The following is a 23269-nucleotide window of genomic DNA, read 5'->3' on the forward strand; positions in this document are numbered from 1 at the left end:
ATATTAGGTGGAGCAGAAAATATGGGTGGTAAAGAAAGTTTGGGATTTGAATTTGGAAAGTCATATACACTAATAGGATAGGAAGTCAAAGAATTCAAGAGTAAAAGTGTATCATTAAATGAAAGAACTTCCCAACCATAAGAGTATTCTGAAATGGGAATAGAATGCCTTGGAAGGTATTGAGTTCACCCTAAACTGAAAGTATGCAAGTAGATGCTGGATAGCCAATTGCCATACAATGGTATAGAAGACTGTTGCACTTGGACTCAATAATCACTAAAAATTGTTTGAACTCTACAGAGTCTACAACCCCATGATGTATTTGAGATTCCAGTAGGACATTCAGAAAAAAATATCCAAAAGACAGTTTGAAATTTTGGTCTAATGCACAGAAGAGAGGTCAGAGCGGTGGTTATTTGCATAGAAGAGACACTTGAGTTCACCAGTTGGTTGAGACCATCATATGTAAAGAAAGAAAAGAAAAGGATCCATTATTCTGAAAAGGGAAATACAAAATAAGTAGAATGAGTATTTTTTTCAAAATTACTTCCTTCTCTAAACTTTATCATTTATCTTTAGTCATTCCTTACTCCATTCTTCCCTTTTCCTCCTTCCCTGTATTCAATCAGTTGCCAAATCTTATTGATTCTATCTCCACAAATCCCTTAGTTCAACTGAGACAAGGTAAGAATTTTTTACAAAAAGCTAGATAATATCAACAAAATAAGCATTCAAATAATCAACATCTTAAAATATCACATTGTTTAAAATTTTATATTGTTAACAAATTTAAAATGAAAAATACTCTACCTTTCTCACTTTTTATTTCTGTATTTTTTTCAAAATTCTGTGGCTGTAATGTCGTCTATAGCAATTAGTGTGTATATTTTTGTTTTGATTCTTTTTTATGCTATATCACTTAATAAGTCTTCCTATATTTCTTTTTCCATAATTCATGATTTATTTTATCACAGCACACAGTCTACTGTTTTGATGTCATGTTGAACCTTCTCCAGTAACAGTTTGCATGAATTGTTTCCAATGCTCTATTATTACAAATTAAGCTTCTATGCGTATTTTTGTAAGTCAAAGGACATGAGCTGTTGTTCAGCTTTGAATGTGAGCTGCCATGTTGCTTTCCAGAATTATAGCACCTATTTAGGAAAAAAAAATCTACACACCAAAACGTCCCCCCACATTGCAACTATCCTCTCTTTTATTTCCATCTCACTCAACCCAAACTCATGCATAATATCACCATCAAAAGCTACTGTGCTCTCTAGAATACCTACTCCAGAGGTAACAAACTTGCTTTCATATTAAATCTTTTGTTTTATCACTCCTTCCATCTTCTTGCACTCAACTCAAACTTAGATGTCACCTGATTAAACAGTTTTCCTGACCACTCTTTCCAGCACTGATTCACTAATACTCCTGATCTGCTGGTTATGGTGTATGAGTCAAAATGCTCCCTACTCCCCATTGCTATTCTGAGACTATCCTTTTGCCATCATTAGTCATTAACTTCTTTTAAATTCACTCAATCTAAATTTATCACCCAATCAAGACTCTAGTCATTGATATCTATATATCTCCAGAATACCCCTTCCTTCCTCAAAAAGTTCAGATCCTGATCCACAGTCTTTTCTTCCCAACTCCTGCCCTCAGACTAGGGAACTTCAATAGACATATTCATACTACATCAAACAAACTAACATAGTTCCTCAACCTATGTGTTTCCTATAACCAGTATTCTTCCATTCTACCTAAGGTAGAGATGGTCACACCCTTGGCCTTGCCATAACCCACAAGTTTTCCACTTTCATTTTTTGAAATTCCTTTATCTGCTCACAACCTGTTGTCATTCCATGTTTCCCTCAACCTTGCAACCCCTATCCTTGTTCTTTATCCTCCCTATAACCTCCAAACCATTCCACCCTTCAGTTCTTTTCCAGTCCAGTTTCTCTGCCCTGGCTGTACTCATCTTTACCCCTTAGTCAATTCCATTCTATCTTCTTCTTTCAAGTCCCTTACCCCCTTATCCTATCACCATTCTTGCCCTGCTTAACCTCACGCTTGAATTGCTTGCATCATCTCTTGTCTATTCTCCTATTCAAATTATTCAGTGAAGCTGAAGAAAATCATGAAACTGTGTTTAATGTTACAAATTAATGCTGCATAATCTCAAGTGACTCCTCATTTGTAGTAAGGTAATTCTGCCTAATGGAGTCATTATCCAACTCAACACAGCAGTTTTTCCAAACTTTTTCATGCCTAGTAATCAGTTACGTGACTAGATGGATAAATTGCTAGATCTGGAGTCAGTAAAACCTGAGTTCAAACATAACTACAGATGCCATGTGGCCCTGAACAAGTCACTAGACCTCTGCCTGAGTCAGTTTTCTCAATAGTAAAATGGGAATAATAACAGCATCTATCTCCCAGGAATGTTGTGACGATTAAATGAAATAATACTAGTAAAAGGTTTAGCACAGACATATAGTCAGCAAGTAATGATTAATGTTTTCATCCCTACACAGATGGAGGTATGGATTTCTCTCACTCAAACCTTCTCTGGTGGGAACCTTGTATCACAGTTTGCTTTTTTTTTAAAAAAAAAAAAAGCCACTTTTTCTCATGGTTTCTCCCATTTGTTTCAATTCCTCTATGCAACATGACAAATGTTAAAATATATTTAATAAGAATGTATGTGTAGAACACAGAAAAGATTGCATGTCATCTCGGGGAGGAATGGGAGAGGGAAGGACAGAAAATTTAAGACTTATAGAAGTGATTGTTGAAAACTGAAAACAAATTAATTTAAAAAAAATAAAATGTCATCCCTCTCATTTCTCTTCCCAGTTTTTCCTCCACCTCTCTAACTTGATTTTCAAAATTCTTTTTGAGCTCTTCCATGTCCTGAGCCCATTGGGTGGGCTGGGACACAGAATCCTTGATTTCTGTGTCTTTGTCTGATGGTAAGCATTATTCTTCCTCATCAGAAAGGAAGGGAGGAAATGTCTGTTCTCCAAGAAAGTAGCCATCAATAGTTTTATTTCTTTTCCCTTTTCTGGGCATTCTCCTCAGCCAGTGACTTGACCTCTGAATATTCTCCTCACACCCACCTTGCCTCCTGGTCCTCCCAGCCAGCGTTTGGGGACTGGGATTCAAATGCTGCTTCCCACCTTAGGGCTTTTGGCGGTGGCAGGGCTGCTATTCAGTGTGAGAATTAAGTTCAGATGGTCAGGTCAGGGCAGGGCCGGGCCGCCTCTCAGGCTCAGTTCCCTCAGGGGGTTTATGTACAGACCTTCCACAATGGATCCAGGCTCCTGCCCGCTTGGGGAGCCCCAGTCTGCAACCGCCTCTCAGCTTCTATCTCCCGGGGGGGCCCGAGCCATGGGGGCACCCCACTCCCCTCTCGACCCGCCAAAGAGACTCTCTCACCGACCCCCGTCACCTGTGGGTGGAGGGACTTGTGCAGCCACTGGAGATCCCATCACTGAAGCCTGCTCGAATCTGTATCTCTCGGAGCCGCAGGTCTGGGCTGGGCTCCGCGTCTGCAGCACGATGGACCTTTTGCGAGAGGTTTGCAGGTCCCTCTGTGGGTGGAGGGACCCAAGTGGCCGCTGGAGATCCCGTCCCTGAAGCCCGCTCGGATCTTTTCCTCACGGTGTCGCGGCCACTGCAGGGCTGCACTCAGCTCCCAGTCCCGGCGCCCAGTCCGCAGCACGAAGGCCCCCGCGAGAGGTTTGCAGGTCTCTCTGGAACAGAAATCTCCCTCGCTCCAATATTCCGTGGCCTCTGGGTGCAGAATTCACCGTGAGTTGGTCCCCTCTAGCCGTTCTGTGGGTTGTGGGTTCGGAGCTATGTGTATGTGCGTCTTTCTATTCTGCCATCTTGGCTCCGCCCCATATATTTAATAGTCTTAAGGCGATCCCATTGGATTTTTCTCACTAAACTTTCTATAAGTTTCTTTTCCCCTCTAGTATTGGTGTTTTGGAGATACTATTTTTCCATCCACTCGTATAAAAGTTTACAATGAATTTATATTCTAAACTGGTGCTGCTCTTGGCCACTAAGTCTTTCCATATGGTAAGGGGGGAAACTGTACACTGGCTGAGGTGATTTAAGGGCTTCTTTTTGTCTCCTCATTATGATGTCTTACATGAGTTAAATTTCCTAATGAAATGACTATATCCATTTTCTATTTTTAGCTTCAGTAGCATATCTAAATAGGTCAGATGAAGGACAGTTTAATTGCATGTTGTATCTCCTTCTCATTTGCATATTTTCTTCTTACTTGGTGTTCATTTCAACATTTGCTCAATATATGTACACACACTACTAATTTGAAATTCATATTTATTACTATAAATCATTATTGATTACAGAAATGCACATTAAAATAACTCTGAAATATCATGTCATGCCTATCAGATTGGCTAACATGACAGAAAAAGAAAATGAGAAATGTTGGAAGGGATATGGGAAAATTGGGACACTGATGCATTGTTGATAGAGTTGTGAACTGAGCCAATCATTCTGAAGAGCAATTTGGAACTATGCCCAAAGAGATATAAAACTGTGCCTACCTTTTAATCCAGCAATACTACTACGATGTCTGTACCTCCAAATAAATCAAAGGGAAAGGGAAAGGACTTATATGTATAAAAATATTTGTAGCAGTTCTTCTTGTGATTTTCCAAAGAATTCGAAATTAAGGGGATGTCTATCAATTGGAGAATGGCCAAACAAGTTATTGCATGTGCTTGCAAAGACATACTATTGTATTGAAATGATGAGCACAATGATTTCACAAAAATCTGGAGAGACTTACATGGAGTGATGCAGAGTGAAGTAAGAAAAAACAGGAGTCCTATACAGTAACAGCAACATTGTATGATGGCTTAGCTATTCCCAGCAGTACAATGATCTAAGACAAGGCCAACAGACTCATGATGAAAAATGTCATGTACTTCCAGAGAAAGAATTGGTGGAGTCCGAATACAGATTGAAGCATGCTACTTTTCAGTTTATTGGGGGAGGGGAGAGGTTAGGGGTAATTGATCTGTGTTTTCTTTCAAAACATGACTAATATAGAAATATGTCTTTCCTGATTGTAGATATGTAACCTATATAAAACTGTTTACTATCTCACGGAGGGGGAAGAAAAAGCAGGGAGGGAGAGAATTTGGAGCTCAAATTTTTAAGTAATAAATGTTTAAAAATTATTTCATGTGCAATTGGGAAAAATAAAATATTATTTTAAAAAAATAAAATTACATATTTATTTTAGTAAATTATTCTCATGTTGACAGCTAGTTCTTTCCTGTATATAAAGATAACAAATTGATTTTTATGGTAATATTTGGTGTTGTCTATGACCAAGGTCTCCTTTCTGTCTGAAAACTTATGCATGATAAATAGGCATGTAGCCTCTGCATAAATTCTTTGTTTCTTAGCAGTGATGTAAAATTCAAATAGAAATGTAGAGAGGGGCGGAGCCAAGATGGCGGAGTAGAAAGACGCACATACACATAGCTCTGAACCCACAACCCATAGAATGGCTACAGGGAAGTAACTCACGGCGAATTCCGCACCCAGAGGCCACGGAACATTGGAGCGAGGGAGATTTCTGTTCCAGAGAGACCTGCAAACCTCTCGCGGGGGGGTCCTTCGCGCTGCGGACTGGGCGCCGGGACTGGGAGCTGAATGCAGCCCTGCCGCGGCCGCGGCACCGAGAGGAAAAGATCCGAGCAGGCTTCACAGACAGGATCTCCAGCGGCCATGCGGGTCCCTCCACCCACAGAGGGATCTGCAAACCTCTCGCAAAAGGTCCGTGGCGCTGCAGACACAAAGCCCAGCACAGACCTGCTGCGGCCACGGCTGCGGCACCGAGAGAAACAGATCCGAGCAGGCGGACGGGATCTCCAGCGGCCGCACAAGTCCCTCCACCCACAGGTGACAGGGGTGGGTGAGAGAGTACCTTTGGCGGGTCGAGAGGGGAGTGGGGTGCCCCCATAATACAGGCCCCCCCCGGGAGGTAGAAGCTGAGAGGCAGCTGCAGACAGGGGCTCCCCAAGCGGGCGGGAGCCTGAATCCATTGTGGAAGGTCTGTGCATAAACCCCCTGAGGGAACTGAGCCTGAGAGGTGGCCCTGCCCCGATCTCAGCACCAGAACATAAATCTCATACTGAATAGCAGCCCTGCCCCCGCCAAAAGCCCTGAGGCTGGAAGCAGCATTTGAATCTCAGACCACAAACACGGGCTGGGAGGATCAGGAGGTGAGGTGGGTGTGAGGAAAATATTCAGAGGTCAAGTCACTGGCTGGGAAAATGCCCAGAAAAGGGAAAAGAAATAAGACTATAGAAGGTTACTTTCTTGGTGAACAGGCATTTCCTCCCTTACTTTCTGATGAGGAAGAACAATGCTTACCATCAGGCAAAGACACAGAAATCAAGGCTTCTGTGTCCCAGCCCACCCAATGGGCTCAGGCCATGGAAGAGCTCAAAAAGAATTTTGAAAATCAAGTTAGAGAGGTGGAGGAAAACCTGGGAAGAGAAATGAGAGACATGAAGTCAAAGCATGAACAGCAGATCAGCTCCCTGCTAAGGGAGACCCAAAAAAATGTTAAAGAAATTAACACCTTGAAAACTAGCCTAACTCAATTGGCAAAAGAGGTTCAAAAAGCCAATGAGGAGAAGAATGCTTTCAAAAGCAGAATTAGCCAAATGAAAAAGGAGATTCAAAAGCTCACTGAAGAAAATAGTTCTTTCAAAATTAGAATGGCACAGATGGAGGCTAATGACTTTATGCAAAACCAAGAAATCACAGAACAAAGAGAGAAGAATGGAAAAATGGAAGATAATGTGAAATATCTCATTGGAAAAACAACAGACCTGGAAAATAGATCCAGGAGAGACAATTTAAAAATTATGGGACTACCTGAAAGCCATGATCAAAAGAAGAGCCTAGACATCATCTTTCATGAAATTATCAAGGAAAACTGCCCTGAGATTCTAGAACCAGAGGGCAAAATAAATATTCAAGGAATCCACAGAACACCACCTGAAAGAGATCCAAAAAGAGAAACACCTAGGAACATTGTGGCCAAATTCCAGAGTTCCCAGGTCAAGGAGAAGATACTGCAGGCAGCTAGAAAGAAACAATTCAAGTATTGTGGAAATACAATCAGGATAACACAAGATCTAGCAGCCTCTACATTAAGGGATCGAAGGGCATGGAACAGTATATTCCAGAAGTCAAAGGAACTAGGACTAAAACCAAGAATCACCTACCCAGCAAAACTGACTATAATATTTCAGGGGAAAAAATGGTCTTTCAATGAAATAGAGGATTTTCAAGTATTCTTGATGAAAAGACCAGAGCTGAAAAGAAAATTTGACTTTCAAACACAAGAATGAAGAGAACCATGAAAAGGTGAACAGCAAAGTGAAGTCATAAGGGACTTACTAAAGCTGAACTGTTTACATTCCTACATGGAAAGACAATATTTGTAACTCTTGAAACATTTCAGTATCTGGGTACTGGGTGGGATTACACATGCACACACGCTCACATACATAGAGACAGAGTGCACAGAGTGAATTGAATAGGATGGGATCATATCTTAAAACAAAATGAAATCAAGCAGTGAGAGAGAAATATATTGGGAGGAGAAAGGGAGAAATTGAATGGGGCAGGTTATCTCTCATAAAAGAGGCAATCAAAAGACTCATTAGTGGAGGGATAAAGAGGGGAGGTGAGAGAAAAACATGAAGTCTACTCTCATCACATTCCACTAAAGAAAAGAATAAAGCGCACACTCATTTTGGTAGGAAAACCTATCTCACAATACAGGAAAGTGGGGGATAAGGGGACAAGTAGGGTGGGGGGGATGATAGAAGGGAGGGCATGAGGAGGAGAGTGCAATTCGAGGTCGACACTCATGGGGAGGGATAGGATCAAAAGAGAATAGAAGTAATGGGGGACAGGATAGGATGGAGGGAAATATAGTTAGTCCTATACAACACAACTATTATGGAAGTCATTTGCAAAACTACACAGATATGGCCTATATTGAATTGCTTGCCTTCCAAAGGGAAGGGGTGGGGAGGGAGGGAGGAAGAGAAGTTGGAACTCAAAGTGTTAGGATCAACTGTCGAGTAATATTCTTGCCACTAGGAAATAAGAAAAACAGGTAAAGGGGTATAGAAAGCTATCTGCCCCTACAGGACAAAAGAGAAGATGGAGACAAGGGCAGTGAGGGATGATAGAAGAGAGAACAAATTGGTCATAGGGGCAATTAGAATGCTTGGTGTTTGGGGGGGGTGGGGATAAAAGGGGAGAAAATTTGTAACCCAAAATTTTGTGAAAATGAATGTTAAAAGTTAAATAAATAAATTTAATAATAAAAAAAATAAAAATAAAAAAATAAAAATAAAATAAAAAAAAAAAGAAATGTACCCCTGCAACCACACATTGGCTGAGAAAACAAAAAATTAGCAATATCAATATTTATTTATATTGATTTTGTTAAATATTTCTAATTACATTTCAATCTGATTCTACCCAACTACTCTCTTTGACACTTTTTATCCTAAGCATACCCTATGTGGCAAAGATACTGAAGATCAAAATACATATTGATAAAATTTGGGGAATTTTACTGAGTTCATAGTTTTTCTACATCCTCATCCTGTAAAACAGATGCTGAATCATTTGTTTTATGGTGGTAATTTTACAAATGATTTTCATGAGCCGAGCAAAAAAAAAGATGAGCAAATGTCCCATTGAATTATATTTCCTGTTGTCTTGTAAACAAACGACTCTTTAATTACCTCTCAAGGAGAACCTGGATTCATTCTTCTGTCTGCCACTTCCTTCTAGCTTGAGAGGCAATCTGATGTAACGTATAGTTGGCCTTAGAGACATGAGGACATACTTTAAATTCCCATCCCTAACACAAATTCATTGTGTCATCCTGGGCAAGAAATTTAACCTTGGGGCAGAGCCAAGATGGCGGAATAGAAAGGCATATACACTCTAGCACTTCCCTCACAGCCCGCAAAATACCTGTAAATTATGACTCTCAGGAAATTCTAGAGCAGCAGAAGGCACAGAACAACAGAGAGAAACAGATTTCCAGCCAAAGATAACCTGGAAGGCCAACAAGAAAGGTCTATCCCATGGGATGCTGAGTGGAGCAGAGCCCAGCCCCAGCCACACAGCACGGGGAGGAACAGGACCAGAACTGATCTCCAAGGCAGAATCCCCAGAAACAGGGTCCCAGATTCCTCAACACACAAGCGACAAAGAAAGCTTCAAAGATCAGTGTGTCAGGGCTTTCCCAGTTGGACAAGAGGGGAGCAGAGTACTCCCAGCACTGGCCCCAGGCAGCAGCAGAGGCAGAGGTTGTAGCAACAGCAGGCAGCTACGGTGGCCATGGAAGCAACCTGGGTCCACTGTTCAAGCAGCTTAGCATCAAGTCTCTGGGGAAATTGAACACCTGATCTGAACCTCAACAGAGCACGGTCCTGGGGGAAGAGGAGCACTAAGACCCTCCTCTTGACCAAGGATTCGGAAGTCAAGTAACTGGTTCTGAAAATGCCCAAAAAAAGGTGAAAAAATAAGACCATACAAGGTCATTTTCTTGGTGCACAGATATCTCCTTCCATCCTTTCAGATGAAGAAGAACAATACATACCATCAGTGGAAATCAAGGCATTTGCCTCCAGTACCTCAAAAATGAATATGAAATGGGCTAAGGCCATAGAAGAGCTTGAAAAGTCAGCCAGCAGCTTGCTAAAGGAGAACCAAAAAATGCTGAGGAAAATAATCCCTTTAAAAATAGACTAACTCAATTGGAAAAAGAGGTCCAAAAAGCCAATGAGGAGAACGCTTACAAAGCAGAATTAGTCAAAAGAAAAAGAGATTCAAAAGTCACTGAATAAAATAGTTCCATAAAAATGAGAGTGCAGTTCAGGGAAGCTAATGACTATATGATAAAGCAAGAAACCACAAAACATAACCAAAAGGTTGAAAAAATAGAAGATAACGTGAAACATCTCATTGGAAAAACAACTGACTCAAAAATACATCCAGGAGACACAATTTAAAAATTATGGGACTACCTGAAAGCTATGACCAAAAAGAGAGCCTAGATATCATCTTTATGAAATTATCAAGGAAAACTGCCCTGACATTCTAGAACAAGAGGGCAAAATAAATATTGAAAGAATCCACCCATCACCTCCTGAAAGAGATCCAAAAAGAGAAACTCCTAGGAATACTGTGGCCAAATTTCAGAGTTCCTAGGTCAAGGAGAAAATATTGCAAGCCGCTAGAAAGAAAAAATTTGAGTACTGTGGAAATACAATCAGGATAACACAGGATCTGGCAGTTTCTATATTAAGAGATCAAAGGGCATGGAATAGGATATTCCAGAAGTCAAAGGAACTGGGACAAAAACCAAGAATCACCTACCCAGCAAAACTGAGTATAATACTTCAAGGGGAAAAAAATAGTCTTTCAGTGATATAGAGCACTTTCAAGCATTCATGATGAAAAGACGAGAACGGAATAGAACATTTGACTTTCAAACACAAGAATCGAGAGAAGCATGAAAAGAGAAACAGGAAAGAGAAATAATAAAGGACTTTCTAAAGCTGAACTGTTTACATTCCTACATGGAAAGATAATATTTGTAGCTCTTGAGACTTTTCTCAGTATTTGGGTAGGTGGAGGCATTACACTCACACACACACACACACACACACACACACACACACACACACACTTAGACACAGAGAATCTAGGTTGAGTTGAATCAGAAGAGATGACATCCATAAAAAAATGAAATAAAATTAAGGGGTGAGGCAGGAAAATATTGGTAGGAGAAAGGGAGAAATGGAATGGGGCAGACTATCACTCATAAAAGAGATAAGAAAAATCTTTTCCAATGGAGGAAAAAAGGGAGAAGGTGAGAGGAGAAAAGTGAAGCTTACTCTCTTCACATATGGCTTAAGGAGGGAATAACATGCTCACTAAACTTGGTATGAAAATTTATCTTACAGTACAGGAAAGTAGGGGACAAGGGGACAAGTGGGGTGAGGGGGATGATAGAATGAAGGGCAAATGGGAGAAGACAGTAACTAGAAGTAAACACTTTTGGGAAGGGACAAGGTCAAATGAGAGAATAGAAAAAAGGAGGGACAGGTTAGGATGGAGGGCGACATAGTTAGTCTTACACAACATGACTATTATGGAAGTCTTTTGCAAAATGACACATATATAGGCTGTATTGAATTGCTTGCTTTCTCAGTGGGGATGGGTGAGAGGGAGAGAAGTTGGAATTCAAAGTATTAGAAAAGAATATTGAGAATTATTATTGCATATAACTAGGAAATAAGAAATACAAGTAATGGGGTATAGAAATTTATCTTGCCCTACAAGAAAAGAGAGAAGATGGGGAAAAGGAAAAGGTGGGATGTGATAGAAGGGAGAGCACATTGAGGAACGGGGTAATCAGAATACAAGGTGTTATAGAGGAGGGGGCGGGGAGAGATGGGGAGAAAAATTAGAACTCAAAATTTGGTGGAAAGGAATGTCGAAAATCTAAAAATAAATAAATAAAACTATTTAAAAAATTTAAAAAAGAAATTTAACCTCTTAGTGCTATCAGAGAGTAAGCGCTAACCTGAATTGCTCAGGGAGGCTCTTCACTCTGTTCTAATGAACTCACAGGTGTATATCCTATCCCTTTTTTTCTTCATTATGATGTTAGTTTTTAATAAGAATGTCAAGATTAATGAAATTCAGTTCCCTCAGTAGTATCTCTATTCTTTGGTCATTGAACAGCTAAATACCAACAACTAAGTTAATGTTGTACATGATCAAAAAGTCATCATGTGATGTTTGGCATACTTTACCCATTTTCCACAATTCTTCCATTGTCACTGTTAAGTATTTATTAAGTTCCTACTATGTGTCAGGCATTGTGCTAAGGATAAAGGGATACACTATGGAAATATAAATTCAAAGACGCAAATCATTATTTCTTAAGAACCTACTATGGTTCAAGCACTATATTAAACTCTAGGAATACAAGGAAAGGTTTAAGGAAAAAGCTCCCACCCTACTTTTCTGAAACAACATTTTAATTACTGAGCATATTAATGTATATTCTGATCATCCTGCTCATGGAAAGTAATAGGTCCATTTTATTTTTTCCCATTCAAATCACATTCAATAGTGTCATATTCAGTTCAGGGTGCAATATTTTTTATTTATTTATTTTAAGTTTTCGACATTCATTTTCACAAAATATTGAGTGCCAAATTTTCTCCCCATCTCTCCCTTCTCCCCACCCCAAAGTGCCAAGCATTCTAATTACCCCTACCACCAATCTGGCCTCCCTTCTAACATCCATCCCTTTCCTTATCCCCATCTTCTCTTTTGCCCTGTAGGGCAAGATAAATTTCTATACCCTATTACCTGTACTTCTTGTCTCCCAGCTGTATGCAAGAACAATATTCAATATTTGTTACTAAAAGTTTGAGTTCCAACTTCTTCTCCTTCCTCCCTCCCCACTCATCTCCATTGGGAAAGCAAGCAATTCAATATAGGCTATATATGTGTAGTTTTGCAAATGATTTTCCTAACAGTCATGTTGTGTAAGACTAGCTATATTTCCCTCTATCCTATCCTGCCCCCCTTTCTTCTCTTCTCTCTATTGATCTTGTCCCTCCCCAAGAGTGCTGACTTCTAATTGCTCCCTCCTCCCATTACCCTCCCTTCCATCATCTCCCCCACCCTGCTTATCCCCTTCTTGCCCACTTTCCTGTATTGTAAGATAGGCTTTCATACCAAAATGAGTGCGTATTTTATTCTTTCCATGAGGAAGCTTCATGTTTTCCTTCTCGCCTTCCCGCTTTTTTCCTCCACTGAAAAGTCTTTTTCTTGCCTGTTTTATGAGAGATAATTTGTCCCGTTCCATTTCTCCCTTTCTCCTCCCCATATATTCTTCCCTCACCCCTTAATTTCATTTTTTTAGATATGAATCCTTCCCAACTCAATCTGTGCTCTCTCTCTCTGTCTCTGTCTCTCTCTCTTTCTCTCTCTGTCTCTGTGTGTGTGTGTGTATGTGTGTGTGTGTGTGTGTGCGTAATCCTATCAACTACCCAGATACTGAAAAAAGTTTCAAGAATTACAGATATTGTCTTTCCACGTAGGAATGAAAGCAGTTTAACTTTAGGAAGTCCCTTATGATTTTTCTTTCCTTTTTACCTTTTCATGCTTCTCTTCAATCTTGTGTATGAAAGTCAAATTTTCTTTTCAGCTCTGGTCTTTTCGTCAAGAATACTTGAAAGTCCTCCTTTTCATTCAAAGACCACTTTTTCCCCTGAAGTATTACACTCAGTTTTGCTGGGTAGGTGATTCTTGGTTTTAGTCCTAGTTCCTTTGACTTCTGGAATATCATATTCCATGCCCTTTGATCTCTTAATATCAGATCCTGTATTATCCTGATTGTTGTTCTGTGGCTTGTGCTGCTCTAGAATTTGTTGAGAGTCTTTATGTTATTTTAGTTATTTTATTATTAGTTATTTTATGTGCTGTGGGGCAAGAGTTAGTGTATGTTCATCTTTCTATTCCACAATCTTGACTCCACCCCCCTCAGGTTGCAATATTTCAGAAAAGAAAGTCATGACAAGCAATTCAACTCTACATAGGGATTGGTCCAAATCTTTTCATCTCTAAATTTCCCATAGTAGTCAGCTCTTCACCCTTTCAAATTAGAGACTCACTTCATACTTCACAAAAAATATGAAGACCAGACCAGCTTGACCAGGGCAGACCAGACCAGCACAACTATCACAGACCAGCACAGAACAGCAGGGGCAGGACACAGAACAGGATTCAGGGCTCCACTGGCAGCAGTTCCTAGATTCCTCAACCCACAAATGTTACAGACAGCTTCAAAGGACAGTGGGAGGGCTCCAACAGCTTGCCATTCCCCTGGGGGAATTGAAGTGATGACTTAATCTCAGCCCTGAGTGGCAGCCCTGAGAGACCTCCACCTAAACCCCATGGGGGAATTAAGCCACTAATCTGATTCTCACCCCTGAGTTTCACCCAGGGGTGAGGATGAGCACTGGTGTTGGAGCTGGAGGTGGTTGTGGCGAGAGAATTCAATTGCAGATTTTGGACAGAAAAGTTTTTGATTGCTCCCAGATCAGTGACAAGGTCAGGAGAGGAGAAAACACCTCTCCCTTGATTGTGCCACCTTGGAGGAACTGAGAACTTACAGGTCTCCAGAATATACCCTCATCTCAACAAAGGTCTCAAAAGTCAAATAGCTGGCTGGGAGAATGCCCAAAAAGGGAGAAGAAATATGACTATAGAAGGTTACTTTCTTGTTGAGCAGGTAGAGATCATTACTTACTTTGAAAAGGGGAGGTTTCAGTTAGGTGATGAAGTCAGAAGCAAGATTGTAAAGGATTTAGAAGAGAGAAAAAGTGAAGATACTGGGTGTAGATGACTTTCTCAAAAAGATTAGTTAGCAAGGGGAGCACATATGTAGGATGATAACTAGTGGGGTTAGTAGGATCAAGTGAGGATTTTTTTAAGGCTAGGGATGACATGACCTTGTGAAATGAGCCTGCAAGGACAGAGACAGAGATTAAACAAATGTAATGACATCTGAGGTATTATGTTGGAGAAGATAGGGGGAGATAGGACCAAAGGTGGATACGGTGGGGTTTACTTTGATAGAGACAAAGACCATCTCTTGAGTAAGACCAGAGGGAAGGAGGAGGTAGTCAAGAAATATATGTCAAACATATGAAATGAGAAAAATGGGGAGTTCTCAGAGAATAAATTCATATTTTTATGGACCTCTTTCACCAACTGAGTTAGCCCATTTTTAAAGGTGTTACATTCTTCAGTATTCTTTTGGGTCTCCTTTAGTAAGCTGTTGACTGACTTTTCATTATTTTCTTGCTTCACTTCCTTTCTCTTCCCTATTTTTCCTCCACCTCTCTTACTTGATTTTCAAAATCCTTTTTAAATACTTCCATGGCCTGAGACAATTGCATACCTATTTTGGAGGCTTTGTGCACAGAAGCCTTGACTTCCTCTGATATTATGCTTTGTTCTTCCTCATCCAAAAGGATGGAAGAAAATACCTCTTCTAATTCATCAGTCTAACTATGTCACTCCCCTGTCGAATAAACTCCAGTGGCTTTCTATTACTTCTAGGATCAAATATAAACTCCTCTATTTAGCACTGAAAGTTCTTCATAAATTGATGCCTCCCCTTATTTCCAGTATTCATTCTTACACTTTACTAATCTTCATATACCTTGTGATCCAATTGCACTGGTCAACTTTCTCCTCCTTGAAAATAATATTCCAGCTTTCCAAACTCTCCTTGGCAGCTGCTGCAGGTACATCAGCAGCAGCATGTCCCACCGGAAGTTCCCTGCTCCCAGGCATGGCTCTTTGGGCTTCCTGCCTCCAAAGAGAAGCAACAGGCACCAGGGGAAGGTTAAGAGCTTCCCCAAAGATGACCCCTCCAAGCCCATCCATCTGACTGTCTTTCTGGGCTACAAGGCAGACATGACCCATATTGTTCGAGAGGTGGACAGGCCTGACTCAAAGGTCAATAAGAAAGAAGTGATCGAGGCTATGACGATCGTGGAGATGCCCCCCATGGTCATTGTGGGCATCGTGGGCTATGTGCAAACTCCACAAGGCCTGCAGAGCTTTAAAACCATCTTTACTGAGCACATCAGTGATGAGTGTAAGAGGTGGTTCTATAAGAATTGGCATAAGTCCAAGAAAAAGGCCTTCACCAAGTATTGCAAAAAGTGGCAAGATGAGGATGGCAAAAAGCAGCTGGAGAAAGACTTGAGCAGCATGAAGAAGTACTTCCAGGTGATCCGTGTTATTACCCACACCCAGATGTGCCTGCCCCCTCTGAGGCAGAAGAAGTCTCACCTGATGGACATCCAGGTGAATGGTGGTAGTGTGGCGGAGAAACTGGACTGGGCCTGTGAGAAGCTGGAGCAGCAGGTGCCCATGTCCACCGTGTTTGGGCAAGACAAGATGATTGATGTCATTGGGGTGACAAAGGGCCAAGGTTACAAAGGTGTCACTAGCCACTGACACACCAAGAAACTACCCTGAAAGACCCACCGAGGACTGCATAAGGTGGCATGTATTGGAGCTTGGCATCCCGCCCTGGAAGCCTTCTCTGTGGCTCGAGCTGGTCAGAAGGGCTACCACCATCGCACTGAGATCAACAAAAAGATCTACAAGATTGGCCAGGGCTACCAGATCAAGGATGGCAAACTGATCAAAAACAATGCATCCACAGATTATGATCAGTCTCACAAGAGCATCAATCCTCTGGGAGGCTTTGTCCACTATGGTGAAGTGACCAATGACTTCATCATACTGAAAGACTGTGTTGTTGGGACCAAGAAGCATGTCCTCACTCTGCGAAAGTCTCTGCTGGTACAGACCAAACGTCCCACCCTGGAGAAGATTGACCTGAAGTTTATTGACACCACATCCAAATTTGGCCACAGTCTGCTCCAAACTGTGGAGGAGAAAAAAGATTTCATGGGACCACTCAAAAAGGACCGAGTCGCAAAAGAAGAAGCTGCCTGATGTTTCCAGACCAATTTGGAGCTGGTGGGTTCTCAATAAATTTTTCACAATTTAAAAAAAAAAGAAAAGAATACTCCATATTCTTGACTTTGTGTTCACTGTCCCCCAAACCTGGAATGATCTGCCTGCTCATATTTTTGTTAGTTTATCTGGTTCCCTTCAAGAGTCACCTCGAATCCCATCTTTTACAGGAGACTTTTTCAGGTTCCACCATTTGCTACTGTCTTCCTCTCTGAGGCTTTCTTCCATATATTCTGTTTATATCTTTCATGTACCTAATTATTTATGTGTTGTCTCCTCCATTATATTATAATTGCTTTGAGAAAAAGGATTAATTTTTTGACTTTCTTTGTATTTCTAGCACTTGGCATAGCACCTAGAACATAACAATGAATAAGTAAATATTTCTTAACTTATAGAGGTAAATCAGAATAGTGAAAAAACTCAAAATCATACCACAGAAGAAAGTTTTAGTCTGCCCAACTATATATGTATCTGGCATACTTATTTCTGGATTTCACAATTTGGAAAGAAATTCATAAAACTGACCATCATACAGCAAAAAATATATAAAGACCAGAAAAATCATACTATATGAAAATCATTTGAAAGAACTGGGGATATATATGGTGGGAAAAATAAAAATAAATAGTTATCTTCAATTATGCAAAGAGCTACATGTCAAAGAAGAATATACTGGTTTCCTTTTTCTATAGGACAGAACTAAAAGCCTTGGGTCCAATGGGGAAAGTGGAAGGGGATTTAGCAGAAAGCACTTTGGGCCTTGGAAGCATCTGTGGTAGCAACAGTAGCTACAGGAGTTCTCAACTCAGAAATAATAAGGAGATCTAGTAAATGGTCAGAAGGAGATTACAGCAGACCCTGGTAGCAGCATTGGGCAGAACTAGGCACTGTTTAGCAACTCAGTTGTACATATCCAGATTCAGTTCACAGTTATGGAGAATAAAGGAGGGCTTGCAAGGGATCAAGGTTCCTGGTGGTAACTTCATGAGAGAGGAACTCTAGCACTTGTGACTTAAACTGAGCAAGGGTTCTTCCTAAGTAAAAACTAGAGCACAGATCAGGAGAACAGTGACCACACCTTTCCCAGGATCATGCCATTTTGGAAGCACCAGTAGCTTACAAATTCCCAAATCTAGTTGTAAAAATAGTAAGTGGACTTTTTTAAAAAGCCTTAAGTTTCTGACAGATTCCACACCACCACTTCCTCCAAGGTGAGCAGCTTCCAACTTTAAAATGAAGTTCAAACTCAAGAAATACACTGGGAAAATGAGTAAACCACCACAACAAAAATCTGACCATAAAAGCCTACTATAAGGACAGAGAAAAACAAGACACAAACTCAAAAGACAATGACATCAAAACAGTTACAAGCAGAGCCTCAAAGAAAAATGAAAATTGGGCAAAAACTCAAAAGGAATTCCTGAAAGAGCTAAAGAAGAGCAAAAATGATTTTTAAGTCAAATAAGAGAAACAGAGAACAGAATAGATTAGAAACCAGAAGACAATAATATCTAGCAAAAAGCACACTTGAAGGGGCAGAGCCAAGATAGCAGAGTAGGATGAACCTACTGTAGCTCCCCCACCCAAATACCTGTAAAAATGATTCTAAGCAAATTCTAGATCAGGAGAAGCCACAAAATGACAAAGTGAAAGAGATTTCCAGCCTAAGGCAACCTGAAAGGCCAACAGGAAAGGTCTATCTCACTGGGCGCAGAGCAGAGCAAAACCCACCCTTGGCCACGTGGCTCAGCAGGGACAGGACTGGAGAAGGCTTCAGGGTGCAGAATCACAGGCAGTAACTGCAGTTTCCAGATTACTCAACCTATAAACACCAAAGACAGTTTCAAAGGTCAATGAGAAAGCTCTTTCACCTGGGTGAGAAGTTATTGAGGTCCAGCCCTAGCCCCAGCCCCAGGGAGGAGGAAGTCACTACAGCAGTGTCTTCTTTTGGAACCCTCATCCTAAAGACCCTGGGGAAATCAAGCAGCTGATGTGAACCTCATTCCCAAGTGGTGATCCTGCGGTGAGGAGGAGTACTGGCGTGGTGGACCTGGAGGCAGTTGTGGAGAGGGAACCTTATTCAGAGAACCCGGGAAGAAAAGTTTGTGGTTGCACAGCCCAGGAACTGAAAACTTACAAGTCCCTAAAATATACCCTCCACCTGACAAAGGACTCAAAAATCAAGTAATTGCTGGGAAAATATCCAAAAAGGGGGAAAATAAATAAGGCTATAGAAGGTTATTTTCCTTGTGAGCAGATATTTTCCTCCATCCTCTGAGAGGAGGAAGAACAAAGCAAATTATTATAGGAAGATATCAAAGTAAAGGCTTCTTCATCCAGAAACACACTTGAAAAGAAAGACATACATGAGTAAAAATAAGGGTCTGATGCAGAATCTCTCACATTTCTACTGAAGTAACAAAGGCAGGTGTAGCAATCGTGATATTAGACAAAACAAAAGCAAAAATAGACCTAATATAAAGAAATAATCAGGGAAACAACACTGCTAAAAAAAAAAAAAACAATGAAATAATATCAAAAATTTCTTACAAGTTTCTCTAACAAAATCACTATTTTTTCAAATATATAGGGAATTGAGTCAAATTTGGGATACTAATGCACTGTTGGTGGAGTTGTGAAGTGATTCAGCCATTTGGGAGAACAATTTGGAACTATGGTCAGAAGGCTGTAAAACTACACATACCTTTTGTCCTGGCAATACCACTATTAAATTTGTACCCCCGTATAGATCACAGAAGAAGGGAAAGGATCTATACGCACAAAAATAATTATAGCAGCTCTTTTTATAGTTTTCCAAAGAAATGGAAATTGAGGGGATGGGATGTTCATCAACTGGGGAATGACTGAACCAGTTGTGGTATATGATTGTGAGGGAACAGGACAGTGTTATAGGAAATGGTGAACATGGATGTTTTCAGAAAACCCTGGGAGATCTTATGCGAAGTGATGCAAAATGAAGTAAGCAGAACCAAGAGAGTAATGTACACAGTGACAGCAATATTGCAGTGGTGATCAACTGTGTAATATTTAGCTACTCTAATGATCCAAGACAATTCCAAAGGATTCATAATGAAAAATGCTCTCCATCTCCAGAGAAAGAACTTATCATCTCCAAATGCCAATTAAAGCACACTTCCAACTTTATTTTTCTTGCTTTTCTTTTTAATATGACTAATATGGTCATGTTTAGCATGGCTTCACATGTATAATAAAATATTGCTTACCTTCTCAATGGGTGGGAAAGGGAAAGAATTTAGAATTGAAAAAAGATTCCATTAATATTAAAATAAAGTAAAATTATTTTTCTTATTTTTTTTTAACTTTTTTTAAAACTAGTCAGAAAAGAAGAATTTAAATTAATTTGTTGGAGCACAGAATTAGAATTATTTTCTCCAGAGATCTATTGTATCTACCTTATCCAGAGTTCTATTACCCTCCTTAACTTCTTTCTTGTTCATTTTGAGGTTAGATTTATCAGGTTCAGGAACGGGGAGGTTAAGGTCCCCCACTAGTATAATTTTGCTGCCTATTTCTTCCTATAACTCCCTAAACTTCTCCTCTCAGAATTGGGTGCTATACAACTTGGAGCATACATATTTAGTAATGAAATTGCTTCCTTTTCTATGGTGACTTTTAGCAGGATGTACTTTCCTTCCTTATCTCTTTTAATTAGATCTATTTATGCTTTTGATTTGTCTGATATTAGGACTGCTACCCCTGCTTTTTTTGACAACAGCTGAAACACAGTATATTCTTCTTCAGTCTTTTACCTTTACCCTGTGTGTATACACCCACTTCAAATGTGGATCTTGCAAACAACATATTGCTGGATTATGGTTTTTAATCCATTCTGCTATCCATCTCCGTTTTATGGGAGAGTTCATCCCATTCACCTTCTTGGTTATGATTACTATCTGTGTCTTTCCTTCCATCACCTTTCCCCCTGATTACGCGTTCAGTTCTCCTTTCTCCTTTCCCCTCCACGCTAGAGTTTTAGTTTTTGACCACCACCTCCTGGACTCATCCCACCCTTCTTTCAGCCCCCTGCCTTTTAATCCCCTTTTCCCTTATTGATTCTTCCCTCTCTTTTAACCTTCCCTGCCTTTTCTTTCCCATTTCCCCTCCTATTGCCTATAGAACTAGTTGTATTTCTATACTTCACTGAGTTTGTTGTTCCCTCCTTGAATCTGATCAGATGAGAGTAACTCTCAAACAATGCTCATCTTCTTTCCCTCTTTCTCTCTACTGTAATATATATTTTGAGCCCCTTCCTGTGAGGGAATTTACCTTTTTCTTATTCCTCTTCTTCACATATCCCATTACAATCCCTTCACACTCTTAAATCACATTTTTATCATGATATCATTTACTTCATACCACACCCACTATCTATGTATATCCCTCTCATATATCTTAATAAATGCACAATTCTCAAGATTAACAAGTATCATTTTCCCTTATAGGGATGTAAACAGTTTGCCCATATTGAGTAACAAGTTTTTTCCCCCTGTTTACCTTTTTATGCCTCTCGAGACCTGTGTTTGAAGATTGAATTTTTTATTGAATTGTGGACTTCTCTTCAGGAATGTCTGGAAATCCCTTATTTCATTGAATGTCAATCTCCTTGCCTGAAATATTACACTCAACTTTGCTGGGTAATTAATCCTTGGTTGTAGTCTCAGCTTCTTTGCCTTATGGAACATCATATTCCAATTTCTTTGACGTTTTAATGCAGAAGCTACAAGGTCCTGTGTGCTCCTAACTGTAGTTCCTCAATATTTGAATTCTTTCTTTCTGGCTGCCTGCAGTATTTTCTCCTTCACTTGATATTCTGGAATTTGGTAATGATATTCTTTGGTGTTTTTAGTTTGAGTTCTCTTTCAAGAGATAAACAGTGGATTCTTTCGGTGACTAGTTTGCCCTCTAGATAAAGGACTTCTGGGCAATTTTCCTTGATTATTTCTTGAATGATATTATCCTGGCTCTTTTTTTCATCTTGGCTTTCTGGTAGACTAATAATCCTTACATTTTTCCCTCCTGGATCTATTTTCCAAGTCACTTCTTTTGACAGCTAGATATTTTACATTTTCTTCTTTCTTTTCATTCTTTAGATTCTGTTTGACTGATTCTTGATATCTCATAGAGTCATTTGCTTCTGCTTGCCCAATTCTAATTTTCATCAGATTGCTATTTTAGTTAACTTTTTCAGCTCCTTTTACATCAGTCCAATTGTTCCTTTTAAGGAGTTACTTTCTCCAGTTACATTTTTTAACTCCCTTTTCCATTGTCCAATATCCTTTTAAATTCTTCTGTGGTTTCTTTTTTCATATTTTTAAAATCATTGGTCAGTTTTTCTTCTATTTCTCTAATTTGGGTTTTAAAATCTTCCCTGCGTTCTTCCAAGAAGGCTCTTTGTACTTCAGACCAGTACATATCCCCTTCTGAAGTTTCAGATGGGAGTACAGGCTCAATACTGACATCTTTGGTGTTCGTGTTTTGGTCCTTGTCCCCATAGAAAGATTCTATGGTCTTCTTATTCTGCTTTACTCCACGTCCAGTGTGACACACATTTCCCGTCTGCCTTCCAGTTTACCCTGGACTGGAAGTCTCCTCCCCTCCGTTGTTCTGTGACTTCTATTGCTCTAGAATTTGTTGATGCCCATTCTTTACAGGTATTTTATGGGCTGTGGGGGAAGAGCTAGTGTATATGGGTCTTTCTACTCTGCCATCTTGGCTCTGCCCCCCAAGTAAAATTACTTTTAAAAGAAAAAGTAGTAAGTTTCCTGTCACTGGAAATTTTCAGAAAGCTCATTCCTCAGGGTTTTCCTGATCATATATTATTGGAATTAGATGCCTTCTGAGGTCTCTTCTGACTATGAGATATGTATGTGTAATCATACCCTAAAGTTGGATTTATCTTCCATCACAATACACACTGAAAGGTCCCATTCCTGGAGACAGGTGGCAATGAATCTCCCTCTCAAGGTTCCAGGATTGTCCCTGAGGGACTGGGGGTATTTTTCTAATTCTATCAACTTGAACCTTCATGCTGGTGTGTTCTCCCCAATATAAATCACCAGTGATTGAGGCATCAATATCATTTGACTAATTAACATCAATTAGTAAACATAATTTGTAGAAACAGAGGTGTATTTCCTGATAAACTATATGTGAAGAAGTACAAATACTCCCCACCCCAATACCTGGGACCACATACCACCTACACTACCTCAGTCTCTGAAGATAGTAGAACCACACTTAAAGAATTTTCTACCAAGCATTTACTCCACAAAAGCCACCTCTAAAGACCCCATAACTGCAGGATGAATTGACATCTCAGCTGCTGCTGAGGTTCGTTTCCACTGCTTAAAGATTGTGTTAATGCCACAGCTGATAACAAAATCTGACCAGGATTCCCATCATTGAATTTCTACTGGCTCACTTTCCTGACCTTTTTAAGTTTACAAGGTCATTTCCATCTTTAATATTCCAATACTAAAAGCAGGAAAGAATTACACAGAGAGACAAAGAACAGAGGTCTCTATTCACA

The 23269-nt window shown here is 40.0% G+C and overlaps 1 protein-coding gene, 1 pseudogene and 1 gene segment (V, D, J or C); all 3 read left to right on the forward strand.

Moving 5' to 3' along the window:
• Positions 1 to 23269, forward strand: part of LOC140517968 (immunoglobulin alpha-2 heavy chain-like) — a gene marked incomplete at its 5' end in the record, with an annotated part of 937512 nt that overhangs the window by 789374 nt on the left and 124869 nt on the right. The window lies entirely within an intron of this gene.
• The window catches only part of LOC140529449 (immunoglobulin heavy constant epsilon-like), a 321603-nt gene that overhangs the window by 231558 nt on the left and 66776 nt on the right, over positions 1 to 23269 (forward strand).
• Positions 15463 to 16716, forward strand: LOC140517963 (large ribosomal subunit protein uL3 pseudogene; annotated as a pseudogene).

This window comes from Notamacropus eugenii, chromosome 1 (genome assembly GCF_028372415.1).
Source record: "Notamacropus eugenii isolate mMacEug1 chromosome 1, mMacEug1.pri_v2, whole genome shotgun sequence".
NCBI lineage: Eukaryota > Metazoa > Chordata > Mammalia > Diprotodontia > Macropodidae > Notamacropus > Notamacropus eugenii.